Consider the following 16,347-nt stretch of genomic DNA (forward strand, 5'->3'; position numbering starts at 1 on the left):
TTTCACAAGATGCTTAAATCTCTGACTTTTAATTTCCTTATCTGTAAAATAAAAATAATAATACTTCCCCTTACAGAGGATGTTGTATATTTTAGCAACAATGATTATAAAGCATCTGATATTCAATAAATAATGGTATTGTCAATGTTGATGACTATAATTATCATGATTCATCTTTCAATGTTTATTCTGAGAGCTAAAATGATCTCTTAATTTTTTTTTTAAAACATGCTGAGAAGCTATTATATGCTTAAATATATTTGTATTTGTTTTAAATGAGAGCTGAGGTTACTTTAATTTCCCATGTTTATTTCTCTCTCTATTTCTCCTTTCCAGTTACACATTGTACAGTTTGAATGCCATATCCGGAATCTCCATAGTATCCACGCCAACAAGCCAGTGCTCAGAGCCCTGAATACAGACATTTACACACGGTAGATCTTCCCCTATAGATTCAGTATTGAGGTTTTGAACTAATATGTACAGTTTTTAAAATTCCAATTTCCACCAACATTATTTTTCCTTTATGTAACATTTACTGAGTGTCCAAATTATGCCAGGCAATATGCTGGCTTCTAGGAGTACAAAGGTGAAGATAATGTCCTTGCCCAAAATGATTTTACAAAGTGGTGGGAGGTACCACCACATAAAACAGAGATTTACAGTACAAAGTGATTTTATCATATCTGTCAAGGTTCTTTGATCTCCTAGTTTTCAGTCTACCTTTTATTCTTCCCAAATCTATCTTTTAACTTTTTTTCAAATCCTATGTTAATTCTTGCTTTCTTCTAGGATTTGGATTAAAATTACAAGAAGCCATAGTCTTCCCCTACTCACTTTAATTTTCTAACAGAAATCTTTACTCATGTCCCTGTGAGTCCTTCAAACAACAAAAAAGAAACTCTTCACACAAAAAAAGAGTAGAGTATAATACAATAAATTATTCTATACACATTACATAGATCCAACAATTATAATTATTTAATCATATATGCTTCATACAAATCCCAGGCATTATTTTACTCCTAAATACATTATTTGTATTTCTCACAAATAAATACATTCTCCTAACTCTAATACCATTACCCACCTACAAAAAATTTTACAATTAATTTTTCCAGTCATCTATTATCCATTAAAACATCCATTCCATACTTATGAAACAAATGCCATGTTATGTTCATGAATCTCTGGGTCAGAAATTTGGGCAGTGCTCCACTAAGTGATTCTTTTGCTCTCTATGGTTACTCAATGGTACTCACCTGGTGATGAGCCAGTCTAGATTATTCAAGACTGACTTATATGCACCCTGCTTTAGGTGGGATAATCTGGGCTGTTGAATGGAGTGTCTACGTTTATACTCACCAGCATGACAGTCTCGAGTAGTTGAACTTCCTAGATAGAGCTTGGCCTCTCATGAGTGAGTAACCCAAGATTACTAGGCAAAGAATGTATGACTTTTAATGACCTAACTTCAGAAGTCATTGAAAGCAGCCACAAGTCTGTCTACATGCAAGGAGAAGAGTTAGTATGGAAGGAATGTGAAATAAATTTGAGGACATGTCTTGAAAAAGCAGCAGTCTTCAATATCATATAATACTAATTTCATGTTTTAAAATTTCTCAATTTTCTCAAAAATATCTCTTTATACTTGATGTTCGAATCAGGCTCCATATAAGTTCTACATATTGCATTTCGTTGTTACTTTTCTTTAGTCTTTTTTAAGCCTTTAAATTATAAAGGCTGATTAGATTTACATTAGCATTCTGGCAGAATCATTTTTGAAGTGGTCTTCTAGGTAGCATGTTGCATCACAATGAGACACATAGTGTCTGGCTGTCACATTATTAGTGATTGACCAGTTATTTCAGGAAGTGGCAGCTTGTTCCCTCCATTGTGAACTCATTGTTGGTTGGTTGGTGTTGGTTTACATCTTGAAATCAGTAAATAATCCTTGGGCTGAAACTTATGATCTTTGAGAGTAAGCACCCCCTATCAACTTTTTAAAAAAATATTTTTCTTAAGTAGTTTATTATTCTTGCTTAATATAATCATTAAGTAGTGGTGGCAAAATGGTGACTTTCTGTGTTTCCAATATATGTATTAATATTAACTTGAATTCACATATAAAAAAGAATTTTTTATCAAACAAGATTATTCTGTCAGTTAAAATACACTTCTTAGAGAAAAAAAGAGGAAAACATTTAATGTTTTTTCTTCATTACTGATCTTCTGAGTAAAGTAACTAATGTACTCACTATCCTCAATAATGATAAAAAGATTTACCGTTTTCAGTTTTTTATATTTTTGAAAATTATTTTTAGCTACGTGGATATAAAATATGTAATTAATAGTTACCACTTATGATTATTAAAATTAATTACAATTATTATTTTTGATTCTTAAATGATTACATCTTTGGCATCAAGATCCCCTTAGAGTTGTCACTGTGATTTTTTGGCATAACAACATTAGCTTGTGATAGCTTTCTTGACTTCTAGCACAGCAAACTATTCCACAATCTTTTTGTACATATCCTGCCCTAGACCCAGAACAAGTTATTTTTCCAAGCAGCCCTAATTACTTTTAGTAAGAAATAATATTTAGAGAACATGATGTGTACAGGTGAGTGCTCAGAGATACTGAGTTGTCATTGCTTCTAGGCATTTTCAGTGGACAGAGATGGGGAAAAGTTTTTAACAACAACAGCAACAAACTATGAGTTTATACTTAACATTAAATTCAATATTATAGTTTTTCCTTAACTTTTTTAAATTTTATAATTTTAACTCCTTTCTCCTACAAGAAAAATTTTAAAAATACAAACTTTTATTTGCTTTATTCTACAACACATAAAATAACATTTAAATAACCATAGTGGTGTCCTAACCAGAGCAATAAAGCTGAATAAAGGTTTGCCTTAGGTTTCCTTTGTACCTATCCCCTTTAAGGATGTACTGCCACAATACTATGTTCTGAATCATGTTGAAATTATTAATTTTTGCCTGTGTGGTTAATCACCAACTTGATATGTTCATTTGTTTTAGTTTGATCTGAATTTTTAAGACTTGCACTTTTATGTAATTTATTTTTAATATATACAAATCTTGCGTGTCTTAAGTCAGAATTAATAACAACATATGCTCAGAAACATCTCACTTTCATTCTTATCCTCTCCCTCTGTTCCCTGCCACCTGTATAAACAAACGTTTTTATTAGTTTTCATTTTGGCCTTCCAGTTTTGTTTTGTTTTGTTTTGTCTTTCACAAATATAAGCACAAATGTTACTATACTATATTCAATACTTTGCTTCTTATTTTTGTTTCCCCTGTGGGCACCAGACAAAGCTGTATATTTATTTATTCGTGAAATTTCTTTACTGTCCTCTTTCAGAAGAAGGAATAATTAATGGTTAAAATTCTAAAATAAAAGTAAATGATAAGTTGAACAGAGAAGTTACTTTGTTGTTACTGAGAATAACGAGTGATGGAGATACCTGGGTAGGATGTTCTGGAAAGATACCTATGGGATTATGATATGAATCAGGTGAGAGGAGGGATGAGATAAATCCAGCTGTGTAGAAAGCAGACAGGGGCATATGTTTGACACATTCTAGAAACTGAGGGCAGGCCAGTGAATTTGAAATTTGTAGCATGGAAGCAAAGAGTTATAGTAGGACGTTGGAGAAATAGACAACTTGCAGACCAACAAAATTAATTTTTAAAAATTTAAATATGATGGAAAGCCACAGAATGGGTTAGGATGGAGAAGTAACAGAATTTCATCCTTAGCTAGTTTGCTTTGTCAGCACAGTGCTACAAAATCACTTTTGTCCTCCTCTGAATGCTTTAACTTCTTTGAAGCTTTCTGTAATACAAAGGCATTTGATCTCCCCTTTTATGTGTTACTACTTATGATTTTTACCATTTTCTCTTGTAATTTTTTGTTCATTTGACTGTTATTACTTGCACCTATGAGTACTTTGAGGGGATAGTGTAGTATTTATCTTTGAATCTACAATGGATAACAGATGCATAACACATGTGGTACTCCAAGGAATTTTTAAAAATAAATAAATCAAAAGATGATACTAAAATAAATTTTCCTCACAGACACTTTTTTTTTTTTTTTTTGAGATGGAGTTTTGCTCTTGTTGCCCAGGCTGGAATGCAATGGCCCGATCTCGGCTCACTGCAACCTCCGCCTCCTGGGATCAAGTGATTCTCCTGCCTCAGCATCCTGAGTAGCTGGGATTACAGGCATGTGCCATCACATCTGGCTAATTTTGTATTTTTGGTAGAGACAGGGTTTCTCTATGTTGGTCAGGCTGGTCTCAAACTCCCGAACAGAGTTGATCCACCCGCCTTGGCCTCCCAGAGTGCTGAGATTACAGGCATGAGCCACCTTGCCTGGCATAGACACTTAATTTTTAAAATTGCATTCAAAATTTTTCTTTTAAAAATTTTATTCTCAAAAATATTTGTAGAAGGTAATTTAGTTCTTTTGGAAACTCTAACCTACATTTTTACCACCAAATTCAAATCAGTTTTATACAAAATCTACCCACCCTCATGAAGTCATCTTGAAAACCATTATTCCTTTTGCTTCTATATCATTTTGTGGGAGAATTCTTATTCAGTTTTACCTGGTTTTAAAGTTATAAGGGAGTATGGGGTGTGTGTGTGTTTACATGTGTCACATTTTTTACTAAGTAAAGTCCCAGAAGACGAGAACCACTTCTCCTTTAACAAATTGTATTTTATAATGCATGACACATGCATATAGCAAATTAAGCTTTGAGTAATTTTATTTCACAGAATGAATTTCAAAAACCAGATGAGTTTTGCTGGGTGTTTCAAGATGGCCAAACAGGAACAGCTCCAGTCTACAGCTCCCAGCGTGATCAATGCAGAAGAAAGGTGATTTCTGCATTTCCAACTGGGATACTTGGTTCATCTCATTGGGACTGGTTGGACAGTGGGTGCAGCCCACAGAGGGTGAGCCGAAGCAGGGCAGGGAAGCACAAGGGGTCAGGGGATTTCCCTTTCCTAGCAAAGGGAAGCTGTGACAGACTACCTGGAAAAACGGGGCACTCTCGCCCAAATACGGTGCTTTTCCCAAAGTCTTAGCAACCAACAGACGAGGTGATTCTCTCCAGTTCCTGGCTTAGCAGTTTCCGCACTCACGGAGTCTTGCTCACTGCTAGTACAGCAGTCTGAGTTCAATCTGCGAGGTGGCAGCCTGGCAGGGGGAGGAGCATATGCCATTGCCAAGGCTTGAGTAGGTAAACAAAGCAGCTGGAAGGTGGAACTGGGCAGAGCCCACTGCAGCTCAACAAGGCCAACTACCTCTACACTCCACCTCTGCGGGCAGGGCATAGCAGAACAGAAAAGCAGGCAACTTCTGCAGACTTAAACGTCCCTGTCTGACAGCTCTGAAGAGAGTAGTCATTCTCCCAGCAGGGCGTTTGAGCTCTGAGGACAGACAGACTGCTGCCTCAAGTGGGTCCCTGAGCCCCGTGCAGCCAAACTGGGAGACACCTGCCAGGTGGAGCAGACAGACACCTCATATAGGCAGCTGCCTCTCTGGGACAAAGCTTCCAGAGGAAGGATCAGGCAGCAATATTTGCTGTTCTGCAATATTTGCTGTTGGGCAGCCTCCACTGGTGATACCCTGGCAAACAGGGTCTGGAGTGGAACTCCAGTAAACTCCAACAGACCTGCAGCTGAGGGACCTGCAGCTGAGGGACCTGACTGTTAGAAGGAAAACTAACAAACAGAAAGGAATAGCATCAACATCAACAAAAAGGACATCTACAACAAAACACCTTTGTGACAGTGTAGGTCATCAACATCAAAGACCAAAGGTAGACAAAAACCACAAAGATGGGGAGAAACCAGAGCAGAAAAGCTGAAAATTCTAAAAATCAGAGCACTTATTCTCCTCCAAAGGATTGCAGCTCCTCACCAGCAACGGAACAAAGCTGGACAGAGAATGACTTTGAAGAGTTGACAGAAGTAGGCTTCAGAAGGTCAGTAATAACAAACTTCTCTGAGCCAAAGGAGGATGTTTGAACCCATTGCAAGGAAGCTAAAAACCTTGAAAAAAGATTAGATGAACGGCTAAGTACTATAAACAGTGTAGAGAAGACCTTAAATTACCTGATGGATCTGAAAACAATGACACGAGAACTTCGTGACACATGCACAAGCTGCAATAGCCAATTCGATCAAGTGAAAGAAAGGGTATCAGTGATTGAAGATCAAATTTATGAAATAAAGTGAGAAAACAAGGTTAGAGGAGAAAAGTGAAAAGAAACAAACAAAGCCTCCAAGAAGTATGGGACTATGGGAAAAGACCAAATCTACGTTTGAGTGGTGTACATGAAAACAATGGGGAGAATGGAAACAAGTTGGAAAACACTCTTCAGGATATTGTCCAGAAGAACTTCCCTAACCTAGCTACATTCCCTAACCTAGGCCAACATTCAAATTCAGGAAATACACGGAACACCACAAAGATACTCCTCGAGAAGGTCAATGCCAAGACACATGATTGTCAGATTCACCAAGGTGGAAATGAAGGAAAAAGTGTTAAGAGCAACCAGAGAGAAAGGTTGAGTTACCCACAAAGGGAAGCCCATCAGACTAACAGGGGCTCTATCAGGAGAAACCCTACAAGCCAGAAGAGAGGGGGGGCCAATATTCAACATCCTTAAAGAAAAGAATTTTCAACCCATAATTTCATATCCAGCCAGACTAAGCTTCATAAGTGAAGGAAAATAAAATCCTTTAAAGGTAAGCAAATACTGAGAGATTCTGTCACCAACAGGCCTGCCTTAAAAGGGCTCCAGAAGGAAGCACTAAACATGGAAAGAAACAACCAGTACCAGCCACTGCAAAAACATGCCAAATTGTAAAGACCACCAATGCTAGGAAGAAACTGCATCAATTAACAGGCAAAATAACCAGCAAACATCATAATGATAGTATAAAATTCACACATAATATTATTAACCTTAAATGTAAATGGGCTAAATGCCCCAATTAAAAGACACAGACTGGGAAATTGGATAAGGAGTCAAGACCCATCAGTGTGCTATATTCAGGAGAACAATCTCACGTGCAAAGATGCACATAGCCTCAAAATAAAGAGATGGAGGAAGATTTACCAAGCAAATGGAAAGCAAAAAAAGCAGAGGTTGCAATCCTAGTCTCTGATAAAACAGACTTTAGACCAACAAAGATCAAAAGAGACAAAGAAGGCCATTACATAATGGTAAAGTGATTAATTCAACAAGAAGAGCTAACTATCCTAAATATATATGAACCCAATACAGGAGCACCCAGATTCATAAAGCAAGTCCTTAGAGACCTACAAAGAGACTGAGACTCCCACACAATAATAATGGGAGACTTTAACACCCCACTGTCCATATTAGACAGATAAACAAGACAAAAGGTTAACAAGGATATCCAGGACCTGAACTCAGCTCTGCAACAGGCAGACCTAACAGACATCTACAGAACTCTCCACCACAAATCAACAGAATATTCATTCTTCTCAGCACCACATCACACTTATTCTAAAACTGACCACACAATTGGAAGTAAAGCACTCCTCAGCAAATATAAAAGAACAGAAATCACAACAAACTGTCTCTCAGACCACAGTGCAATCAAATTAGAACTCAGGATTAATAAAATCTCTCAAAACCACACAACTACACGGAAACTGAACAAGTTGCTCCTAAAAGAATACTGAGTAAATAATGAAATGAAGGCAGAAATAAGGATGTTCTTTGAAACCAATGAGAACAAAGACACAACGTACCAAAATATCTGGGACACATTTAAAGCAGAGTGTCAAGGGAAATTTATAGCACTAAATGCCCACAAGAGAAAGCAGGAAGGATCTAAAATTGACAACTTAACATCACAATTAAAAGAAGTATAGAAGCAAGAGCAAACAAATTCAAAAGCTAGCAGAAGGCAAGAAATAACTAAGATCAGAGCAGAACTAAAAGAGATAGAGATATAAAAATCCTTCAAAAAATCAAGGAAACCAGGAGCTGGTTTTTTGAAAAGATCAACAAAATAGATAGAGTGCTAGCAAGACTAATAAAGAAGAAAAGAGGGAAGAATCAACAGACACAATAAAAAATGATAAAGAGGATATCACCACTAATCCCACAGAAATACAAACTACCATGAGAGAATACTATAAACACTTCCATGCAAATAAACTAGAAAATCTAGAAGAAATGGAGAAATTCCTGGACACATACACCCTCCCAAGACTAAACCAGGAAGAAGTTGAGTCTCTGAATAGACCAATAACAGGCTCTGAAATAGAGGCAATAATTAATAGCCTAACAACCAAAAAAAGTCCAGGAACAGACAGATTAACAGCCGAATTCTACCAGAGGTATAAAGAGGAGCTGGTACCATGCCTTCTGAAACAATTCCAATTAATAGAAAAAGAGGGAATCCTCCCTAACTTATGTTACGAGGCCAACATCATCCTGATACCAAAGCCTGGCAGAGACACAACAAAAAAGAGAATTTTGGACCAATATCCCTGATGAACATCAGTGCGAAAACCCTTAATAAAATACTGGCAAACCAAATCCAGCAGTGCATCAAAAAGCTTATCCAATACGATCAAGTTGGCTTCATCCCTCGGATGCAAGGCTGGTTCAACATACACAAATCAATAAATGTAATCCATCACATAAACAGAACCAATGACAGAAATCACATGATAATCTCAATAGATGCAGAAAGGTCTTTGACAAAATTCAACAGCCCTTCATGTTAAAAACTCTCAATAAACTAGGTATTGATAGAATGTATCTCAAAATAAGAAGAGCTATTTATGACAAACCCACAGCCAATATCATATTGAATGGGCAACAAGTGGAAGCATTCCCTTTGAAAACCGGCACAAGACAAGGATGCCCTCTCTCACCACTCCTATTCAACATAGTGTTGGAAGTTCTAGCCAGGGCAATCAGGCAAGAGAAAGAAACAAAGGTATTCAATTAGGAAAACAGGAAGTCAAATTGTCCCTGTTTGCAGATGACATGATTGTATCTTTAGAAAACCCCATCATCTCAGCCCAAAATCTCCTTAAGCTGATAAGCAACTTCAGCAAAGTCTCAGGATACAAAATCAAGTGCAAAAATCACAAGCATTCCTATACATGAATAACAGACAAACAGAGAGCCAAATCATGAGTAAACTCCCATTCACAATTGCTTCAAAGAGAATAAAATACCTAGGAATCCAACTTACAAGGAATGTGAAAGACCTCTTCAAGGAGAACTACAAAACACTGCTCTATGAAATAAAAGAGGACACAAACAAATGGAAGAATATTCCATGCTCATGGCTAGGAAGAATCAATATCGTGAAAATGGCCATACTGCCCAATGTAATTTATATATCCAATGCCATCCCCATCAAGCCACCAATGACTTTCTTCGCAGAATTGGAAAAAACTACTTTAAAGTTCATATGGAACCAAAAAGTAGCCTGCATTGCCAAGACAATCCTAAGCCAAAAGAACAAAGCTGGAGGCATCACACTACCTGACTTTAAACTATACTACAATGCTACAGTAACCAAAACTGTATGGTACTGGTACCAAAACAGATATATAGAACAATAGAACAGAACAGCGGCCTCAGAAATAACACCACACATCTACAACCATCTGATCTTTGACAAACCTGACAAAAACAAGAAATGGGGAAAGGATTCCCTATTTAATAAGTGGTGCTGGGAAAACTGGCTAGCTATATGTAGAAAGCTGAAACTGGATCCCTTCCTTACACCTTATACAAAAATTAAGTCAAGATGGATTAAAGACTAAAATGTTAGACCTAAAACCATAAAAACCCTAGAAGAACACCTAGGCAATACCATTCAGGACATAGGCATGGGGAAGGACTTCATGTCTAGAACACAAAAAGCCATGGCAACAAAAGCCAAAATAGACAAATGGGATCTAATTAAACTAAAGAGCTTCTGCACAGTAGAAGAAACTATCATCACAGTGAATAGGCAACCAACAGAATGGGAGAAAAATTTTGCAATCTACCCATCTGACAAATGGCTAATATCCAGAATCCACAAAGAACTCAAAGAAATTTTTACAAGAAAAAAACAACCCCATCAAATAGTGGGCAAATGATATGAACAGACACTTCTCAAAAGAAGACATCTATGATGCCAACAGACACATGAAAAAATGCTCATCACAACTGGTCATCAGAGAAATGCAAATCAAATCCACAATGAGATACCATCTCATGCCAGTTAGAATGACAATCATTAAAAAGTCAGGAAACAGCAGATGCTAGAGAGGATGTGGAGAAATAGGAATGCTTTTACACTGTCGGTGGGATTGTAAATTAGTTCAACCATTGTGGAAGACAGTGTGGCCATTCCTCAAAGAACTAGAACTATAATTACCATTTGACTGAGTAATCCCATTATTGGGTATACCCCAGGGATTATAAATGATGCTACTAGAAAGACACATGCACATGTATGTTTATTGCAGCACTATTCACAACAGCAAAGACTTGGAACCAACCCAAATGTCCGTGAATGATAGACTGGATTAAGAAAATGTGGCACATATACACCATGGAATACTATGCAGCCATAAAAAAGGATAAGTGCATGTCCTATGTAGGGACATGGATGAAGCTGGAAACCATCATTCTCAGTAAACTATCACAAGGACAGAAAACCAAACACCGCATGTTCTCACTCATAGGTGGGAATTGAACAATGAGATCACTTGCACACAGGGCGGGGAACATCACTCACCAGGGCCTGTTGGGGGATGGGGCCCTGGGGGAGGGATAGCATTAGGAGAAATCCCTAATGTAAATGATGAGTTGATGGGTGCAGCAAACCAACATGGCACATGTATACCTATGTATCAAACTTGCACATTGTGCACATGTACCCTAGATCTTAAGGTATAACAAATAAAATAAATAAATAAATAATCAAATGAGTTAATTCCGTTCTTTACCCTCAGTCTTCCTTGATTTCTTCCATCCTGTTTTATTAATCAAACTAACCCTATCATCTGACCAAAGCAGCCTTAATATTCTCTTTAGCTTGTCTGAACTTTGTAGAGGGGTTTTTTTTTTGTTCCTGATTATAGGTCCCTGATCTGCTTTTTAAGAGCATCTACTTCACAAAACTTGTAATTATTAATTCTACCTCTGCTTCTTTGAAATGTAAATCTTCTCCCAGACTCTTGACAATTTTACAATGCAGGAATGTCTTTCTGAAGGACTTTCTTCAAGCCATTCCTTTGAAATGCAATGATCAAGAAAGATAATACCCATCTCCTAGTCTCAGTAGGAGGGTAAGAACCTAATTTCAATAAAGTATAATTAGCAAACACAGCCTAAACACATTGATCAACCTCCCATTAAAATTTTCCAGTATTTTTCTACCAGATCACCTATTGCTTAAAACCCTCCTGTCTTTTGTTTCCACAGAGTTGAGTTCAATCTCTCCCCTCTATTGCAATAGTCTTGAATAAAATCTTCCTTGCCTCTGAACTCTCTCTGATAAAATTTGTATTTGATACATCCCTCTTGTAAATTTCCATTGCGGGTGACTATTTTCCTCTTGTTGGCTGATATGGGAATAGGCAGATATATTGAGGGACTACAGATTGGATCTAGTGTATTGAATCTAGTGTATTTTTTAAATTGGATCTAGTGTATTCAAACTCCAAAAGATAGTCCATTTATTATTTAGTCCTTTCTGCGTATGTGGTCAAACAGGTTTTGAATGATTTGTGCCCGTATCACGGGCATAGTGGCTCTTTCTTATCTTCTACTTAGACTTTTGACAGCTTTACAGAAGTCCATATGGCCACCAGATTTTGCCAACAAATTTGTGCTGCACCATGGGTAGCATGGTTTACCTTTTCTCTTCTACTTATCTATTTAATGCTTTAAATCTGGGTCATCTACTGTGGTAAAGTGGTTGCCATATGGACTCCCTTCTGGAGGTACCACATTTAAAAAATAATTTTATATAAAATTAAGGAAGGGACAGAAATTTTCTTATCTTCATTTAGCAGACGAGGCTGCAGTAAAGATAACCTAAGCGACTTGGTCAAGGTAGAGCAAAGATTAGCCTCCTGTGTCCTATTCTGGATCTTTAAACAAAGTAATTTTCTGTCCCCTCTGATAGAGTTGCTACAGAGGAGAGAGCTCCTTCAGCATAACATGCTTTCAGGAGAAAATTTGTTCAAACTCCCTTCAGGAAAAACAAATTTCCCAGACTGATGGTAAATACTATAACGGCATTGATGTAATTGACTGATTTTTTAATTCTAATATATAAACTTTAAAATACTGAAAATCAGGGTACTTTTGAAATGAATCCATCATTTGTTTAATCTTTAATAAAGACTAATAAATACACAGTGGAAGAAAAATAACACAAAATTGTCTGAAAACTACAGAGGTCTCTATTGCTCTTACTTTGTTTTTAATTGCAAACAGAACAGGAATAAACAAATGCAAATTTGGACATTAGAACATGTCCAACTATAGAAACATGAAATAAATAAATGAACTCCGTACAAAAAACAGGCTGAAAATGGTTTACATAATAAATGATATGCTAAAGAAATAAGGACAAAAATCATTCTGTAGCTCTGTATTAGTGAGAGTTAATTTTCTCTGTAAGATCAGAGGAAGAAAACAGTGGATCTTCAAAGTTAACATCCCTTCTTTTTTAATTTTCTCTTTAGATTATCCTCAGTACTTGGATAATGTCCATATATGGTGAGTTTGTTAAATAATATGCTTTCCTCATCTCTGGAAAAACTACATAATGAATCTTTATTCTGATACTGCTGCCATTAGGTGTATTATCTTTCTTGTGCTTAACCTATAGATGCACACTTTTCCACCCCTTTTGTTTTGTTTTCTTGTGGATTCTCCTTTACATATATTTTGAATAGGTAATACAGTCATAAATATGGTGGATGATTGCTTCGGATACTAATCATTTCCTCCTCCACATGATTGAGAGTAGAACTACATTTCTCCTCCCAAGAGGTGCTGATTTTGGCCATGTAACTTTATTTTATGTTATGGTGAGTAGATTAAATCTCTGAAATTTTAGGCTTTGTCATGTCACTTGCTTTAATCAAATAAATATTTACTGGTTTGACACAAGCAAACACCTGAAGCATACTGGCACGATGAGGTATTGATTCATGTTTCTGGCATCACCATAGGCAGATAATGTACTGGCTAGCCTGGCTGTCTACGAAAAATAAAAAAAAACACGGGGAATATACTTAAACCCAACCTGAATCTTGGACTCAAGCCTAACTCTGCCCAGCTTAGATCAATTGAACTGCAGCCAAACCAGAGGTACCTGAAATAGAATAAATGATCATTGATTTAAGCCATTAAATTTAGGAGTGGTTTGTTAATCAGCATTATGTGTAGCTAACCACTAGATAACAGTGTACACGTTCAAAATATATAGTAAAAGAAATTATTATTCTTCCTCCTTTTCTAACCAACCACATTTTTGCCCAGAATGAAATATATTTTATATATATATATATAAAATCAATTGCTTAAATATTCTTCAAAACATGCATACACAAGTAAATATATATTTACAAACAGACATAAATCCATCTCAAAAAAGATCATATATCACACATACAATTCTGTTTCATTTTTTTCACTTAATTTGCCTTCACAATACTTCTATATTGGTATGAAAATATCTGCCTCATTCTTTGTAATGCCTCAATTACATTCCCTTTATAAAACTGTCATAACATGTTAAAGTAGCCTTCATTTTTAGACATTATAGATTATTCCTGAACTTTTCATTCTCCTCCATTTTGAAGAATCTTCATGCTATTATGAGTACTTGATTTGAAAGTTTTATCTCCTATTATTACTTTTTCAATAGCAGTTAAAGTTAGAACATGTTTATCATTTAGCAAGGGCTGCTTAACTACACTATCTCATTTAATCTTCACACTAATCTTGTCAGACAAATATAACCATAACATCACAATTTCACTGAAGTTGAAAAAGTTAAGAGTTCACCCCACTCACAGATGATATGACTGAGCTTTCAAATTCAGGCTCTCCATTTTACAATATTGATTGACCCATTATAGATGTGTTGAAAATGCACGGGTTTCAATGCTTGCTAACCCAAATTGTATTATTTCATGTCAAATAAAGGAACACTCTCTTTCTACAGATGGGGCAGAAGTAGAGATTAAATAGAGAAATAATAAAATATTATGCATTCATTTACTCAATACCTACTTATTGCACATTTAGTACCTACAAGGCACTGTACTATGCAATGTAGCTAGCCTAGAATACATATTTGAAAATAAACACAAATTTTATGTTTATTCGTGTGTAAAATGTAACAGAATATGGCACCCCAAAATACACTACTTTGGTGTAAGATTTATTTTGAGCTACAGGCAATTAAGATGAAGCTGATACAGAAAAAAAAATTTCTGCCTTCCCCTTTGTGCCAAAAGCAATACATAAATTTGTAAAGGTATCTTCTCATCACTCTCTACCAGGGAAGATGAAGTTAATCCCTAGAGGCAACTCTAGATGCTTATCAGCCAAAAGATGGCATACAGAGGATTATATAGAGGAATCTATTTAACAAACCTTACTAACCAGCCCTTGTCTAACATTGGCTCTCCAAAATATTTACCTTCCCACAATTTGCCACATCTAGAAGTTCCAAGTCATCTTCTTTTTCTTGTCATTTTTGTACAAATTATTGTTCTCTGCTAAAATGCTATATAAGCTCAAGTTCTAACCATGCCATGAAGTTACTCATCACTGAATGTCCTCATGTATATGCACAATGTATGTGTTAATAAACTTTTGTCTGTTTTTCTCCTGTTATTATCTTTTTGGCCAATCTAATTTAAAAAAATTTTAATTGATACATGATTGTACATACTTATGGAGTACAATGACATTTTGATACATGTATACAATGTGTAATGAGCAAACTAGGGTATGTAGGATATCCATCACCTCAAGCATTTACCATATATTTGGGTTGAGAAAAATTCAAAATTTCTCTTCTAGCCATATTGAAATATAAAATAAATTGTTGTTAACTATAGTCACAGTACTGTACTTTTGAACACTAGAACATATTCCCTCTGTCTGGTTGTATGTCTGTGCACATTATGTACCCGCTCTTCATTCTCCCTGGCCCTACTCAGCCACTGGAAGCTCTTCTACTCCACTTCCATGGGATCAAATATTTAGCTCCTATATACATGAGTGAGAATATATGATATTTGTTTTTCTGTACCTGGGTTAACTCACTTAATAATATGACTTCCAGTTCCATTCATATTGTGGCAAATGATTGGATTTTATTCTTTTTAATGGCTGAATAGTATGTAATTGTGCACATATGCCACATTTTATTTATCCATTTAACTGATAATGGACATAAGTTGATTCTATACCTTGGCTATTGTGAATAATGCTGCAATAAATATGGAGGTACAGGTAACCTTTTGATTTACTAATTCTGTTCCTTTGGAGAAATACCCAGTACTGAGATTGCTGGATGATATAATTGTTTACTTTTAGTTTTTTGAGAAACCTCCAAACTTTTCTTCATAATATCTGTACTAATTCTCATTCTCACCAATAATGTATGAGTTCCCTTTACTTGATATTCTTGGCAACATTTGCTATTGTCTGTCTTTTTGGTAATAGTCATTTTAACTGGAGAGAGGTGATATCTCATTAGGGTTTTGATTTGCATTTCCATGATGGTTAGTGATACTGAGCATTTTTTTATATATATTTTGGCCATTTGTACATCTGAAAAATGTGTATTCACATGGGCTTTGTCCAATTTTTGGAATTTTTTTCTATTCAGTTGTCTCTATTCTTTGTATATTTTGGATATTAGTCCCTTATTGAATGGATAGCTTGCAAATACTTTCACCCATTCAACAAGTTGTCTCTTTCCTCTGCTGACTGTCACTTTTGATATGAAGAACCTTTTTAATTTGCTTATTTTTTTTAGTTGACTCTGTTTTTGAGATCTTACTAAAAAACATCTTCACCCAGATCAATGTTCTGAAGTGTTTTTCCACAGTTTTCTTCCAGTAGTTTCATGGTTTGAGGTCTGATATTTTGAGTTGATTTTTGCATATAGTGAGAGATAAGGGACTATTGTGGGATCTGGCCAGCAGCCCACAATGCAACGGGGCTCTTTCTTTGTTCCCAGGTGGATCAGCAGGTCGAGAAAT

The 16,347-nt window shown here is 36.0% G+C and overlaps 1 long non-coding RNA gene across 1 annotated transcript; it reads left to right on the forward strand.

The window, feature by feature from the left end:
- The first annotated feature begins 1,966 nt into the window (after positions 1 to 1,966).
- Positions 1,967 to 13,597, forward strand: LOC130541407 (uncharacterized). The gene is made up of 4 exons (XR_008955458.1): positions 1,967 to 1,981; positions 4,818 to 4,997; positions 12,802 to 12,835; positions 13,112 to 13,597. It is a non-coding gene; the product is annotated as an uncharacterized LOC130541407 (long non-coding RNA).
- The last annotated feature ends 2,750 nt before the right edge of the window (positions 13,598 to 16,347 follow it).

Source organism: Pan paniscus, chromosome 2 (genome assembly GCF_029289425.2).
Source record: "Pan paniscus chromosome 2, NHGRI_mPanPan1-v2.0_pri, whole genome shotgun sequence".
Lineage (NCBI taxonomy): Eukaryota > Metazoa > Chordata > Mammalia > Primates > Hominidae > Pan > Pan paniscus.